Genomic DNA, 4,182 nt, shown 5'->3' with positions numbered 1-4,182 from the left:
CGAAACCAGCCTGGCTAACATGGTGAAATTCCATCTCTACCAAAAATATGAAAATTAGCCAGGTGTGGTGGTGTGCACCAGTAGTCCCAGCTACTTGGGAGGCTGAAGCAGGAGAATCTCTTGAATCCGGGAGGCAGAAGTTACAGTGAGCCAAAATTGTGCCACTGCACTCCAGCCTGGGCAACAGAGCAAAACTCCCTTAAAAAAAAAAGATTATTAGGGACTTGGAAGGACAGATTGTAGGACTGGTGACAATGAGTTTTGGGGAAAAAATATGTAGATGAACCACAGAAAATGAGCCAAAGTGTAAGAATATTTGTGCTTAATATGAATGCTCACCAAACTATCATCAGGAAGGTTATCAAATAGATATGAGGGTATGAAACAAACTCTTTAACCAGGCACTACATTGCTTGCTCAGAAGGCTAATAAACAGCAACATTGGTGCTAGTAGTAGAGAATACATATAGGTTTAGCAACATGTTGAACTTTATCACTGTCCCTTACCAAAGCCCATTTAGCTGTCAAGACTATTGGGTGTCCAACATACAAGCAACAAGGACCAAGGCTAAGCACACAATAACATATCCTGGGTGAATAACAGTCACCTTTTTGTCAGACTCATTGATTTTACTGGCGCTCCTCTATGACAAAGGCAACACGGAATTTTGTAAGTGGAATCTACATTTATCCTTGAATTACATTTGCTTTACCTGACATCATGTTTCTCTGATCACCACTCTCCATTGGTACATTGAGTGCTTTGTACATACTGCCATAATATCCTGTTCTACATTGCTTGTATTCAAAGAGTTTGTTGTATAACAAATGAGTAGTATTTATTGGATTTACCTGGTCCACCATTTATCCTATCACTGACCAAAATTATTATTATAGAATGGCGAATATTTTATTAAAGACTCAATCACAGTGCCAGTTGGAAACAACAGCTTAAAAGGTTGTACTCATGCTAGAGGATGTGGTGGTGTATCTTCTGAGCTAGTAACTAAGTATAAGCTTGTCTGGTGTCTCCCATATAAAAAATACAACAATCTTTGATCTTTGTTATGAATGTTGAAGTGACTTCTTTTTTCATTACATCTAATGATCCACTCCAAATACTTGTCTCTTGTCTCTGAGATTCTGGGTTTTTGCAGAATTAATACCCAAGGGGAGATTCTTAGCAGTATTCCATTTTACGATCCATCCTTCGTTAGAGGATGAGAGACTTCTATCTGGCCTTTAAGTATACTTGAGACCTGTAGACGAACAGTCAAAAATTTAAAATTTAAAATTTAAAATGCGGCTACACTGTTGCATGGGTAGTAAATTTTGACCTTAAAACTGGTATATTCATACAGTGAAATATTATTTGGTGATAAGAGGGAAAAAACCGTCAAGCCACAAAAAGACACAGAAAAGACAAATACATTTTGCTAAGTGAAAGAAGCCAGTCTGAAAAGGGTACATACTGTGATTTCAACTATATGACATTCTGGAAAAGGTAAAACTATAAAGACAGTAAAAAGATCAGTGGTTATCTTTGCAGACGCCGCAGCCACTGGGAGTCCTGTACTATCAGCCATGGTCAACCCCATCGTGTTATTCGACATCACCATCGACGGCAAGCCCTTGGGCCGCGTCTCCTTCAAGCTGTTTGCAGACAAGATTCCAAAGACAGCAGAAAACTTTCGTGCTCTGAGCACTGGAGAGAAAAGATTTGGTCATAAGGGTTCCTGCTTTCATAGAATTATTCCAGGGTTTATGTGTCAGGGTGGTGACTTCACATGCCATAATGGCACTGGTGGCAAGTCCATCTGTGGGGAGAAATTTGATGATGAGAACCTCATCCTAAAGCATACAGGTTCTGCCATCTTGTACATGGCAAATGCTGGACCCAACACAGATGGTTCCCAGTTTTTCATCTGCACTGCCAAGACTGAGTGGTTGGATGCAAGCATGTGGCCTTTGGCAAGGTCAAAAGAGGCATGAACATTGTGGAAGCCATGGAGCACTTTGGGTCCAGGAATGGCAAGACCAGCAAGAAGATCACCATTGCTGACTGTGGATGATTCTAATGAGTTTGACCTGTGTTTTATTTTAACCACCAGATCGTTCCTTCTGTAGCTCAGGAGAGCACCCCTCCACCACATTTGCGTGCAGTATCCTAGAATTTTTGTGCTCTCGCTGCAGTTCCCTTCGGATTCCACGTTTTCCTTGTTCCCTTCCATGCCTAGCTGGATTGCAGACCTAAGTTTATGATTATGAAATAAAAACTAAGTAACAACAACAACAACAAAAGATCAGTGGTTGCCAGGGGTTTGGGGATGAGTAGGGAGATAAATAGTTCTGAAATAGGTGATTTTTAGGGGATTGAAAATACTTTGGTAATAATGTAATGATGGGTACTTGACATTATGCATTTTGCAAAACTCATAGACCTGTACCACACAAAGAGTGAACCCTAATGTAAACTGGGGGTGGGATAAAGGTGAGAACTCTGTACTTTCTGCTCGATCTTTCCACAAAGCTAAAACTGCTCAAAAAATAAAGTCTCGAACTCCTGGGCTCAAGCTATCCTCCCGCCTCTGCCTCCCTGAGAGCTGGGATTACAGGCGTGAGCCACCGCGGCCATACTGCCCAAGGTAATTTATAGATTCAATGCCATCCCCATCAAGCTACCAATGAGCTTCTTCACAGAATTGGAAAAAACTGCTTTAAAGTTCATATGGAACCAAAAAAGAGCCCGCATCTCCAAGACAATCCTAAGTCAAACGAACAAAGCTGGAGGCATCACGCTACCTGACTTCAAACTATACTACAAGGCTACAGTAACCAAAACAGCATGGTACTGGTACCAAAACAGAGATATAGACCAATGGAACAGAACAGAGTCCTCAGAAATAATACCACACATCTACAGCCATCTGATCTTTGACAAACCTGAGAGAAACAAGAAATGGGGAAAGGATTCCCTATTTAATAAATGGTGCTGGGAAAATTGGCTAGCCATAAGTAGAAAGCTGAAACTGGATCCTTTCCTTACTCCTTATACGAAAATTAATTCAAGATGGATTAGAGACTTAAATGTTAGACCTAATACCATAAAAATCCTAGAGGAAAACCTAGGTAGTACCATTCAGGACATAGGCATGGGCAAAGACTTCATGTCTAAAACACCAAAAGCAACGGCAGCAAAAGCCAAAATTGACAAATGGGATCTCATTAAACTAAAGAGCTTCTGCACAGCAAAAGAAACTACCATCAGAGTGAACAGGCAACCTACAGAATGGGAGAAAATTTTTGCAATCTACTCATCTGACAAAGGGCTAATATCCAGAACCTACAAAGAACTCAAACAAATTTACAAGAAAAAAACAAACAACCCCATCAAAAAGTGGGCAAAGGATATGAACAGACATTTCTCAAAAGAGGACATTCATACAGCCAACAGACACATGAAAAAATGCTCATCATCACTGGCCATCAGAGAAATGCAAATCAAAACCACAATGAGATACCATCTCACACCAGTTAGAATGGCGATCATTCAAAAGTCAGGAAACAACAGGTGCTGGAGAGGATGTGGAGAAATAGGAACACTTTTACACTGTTGGTGGGATTGTAAACTAGTTCAAGCATTGTGGAAAACAGTATGGCGATTCCTCAAGGATCTAGAACTAGATATACCATATGACCCAGCCATCCCATTACTGGGTATATACCCAAAGGATTATAAATTATGCTGCTATAAAGACACATGCACACGTATGTTTATCGCAGCACTATTCACAATAGCAAAGACTTGGAATCAACCCAAATGTCCATCAGTGACAGATTGGATTAAGAAAATGTGGCACATATACACCATGGAATACTATGCAGCCATAAAAAAGGATGAGTTTGTGTCCTTTGTAGGGACATGGATGCAGCTGGAAACCATCATTCTTAGCAAACTATCACAAGAACAGAAAACCAAACACCGCATGTTCTCACTCATAGGCGGGAACTGAACAATGAGATCACTTGGACTCGGGAAGGGGAACATCACACACCGGGGCCTATCATGGGGAGGGGGGAGGGTGGAGGGATTGCATTGGGAGTTATACCTGATGTAAATGACGAGTTGATGGGTGCAGCACACCAACATGGCACAAGTATACATATGTAGCAAACCTGCAC

General features: G+C 41.0%; 1 pseudogene; it reads left to right on the top strand.

Moving 5' to 3' along the window:
- The first annotated feature begins 1,584 nt into the window (after window positions 1-1,584).
- Window positions 1,585-2,136, top strand: LOC103221199 (peptidyl-prolyl cis-trans isomerase A-like; annotated as a pseudogene).
- The last annotated feature ends 2,046 nt before the right edge of the window (window positions 2,137-4,182 follow it).

This window comes from Chlorocebus sabaeus, chromosome 4 (assembly GCF_047675955.1).
Source record: "Chlorocebus sabaeus isolate Y175 chromosome 4, mChlSab1.0.hap1, whole genome shotgun sequence".
Classification (NCBI taxonomy): domain Eukaryota; kingdom Metazoa; phylum Chordata; class Mammalia; order Primates; family Cercopithecidae; genus Chlorocebus; species Chlorocebus sabaeus.
The sequence above is the reverse complement of the archived record's forward strand: the minus strand, read 5'-3'. Positions and strand labels throughout refer to the sequence as shown.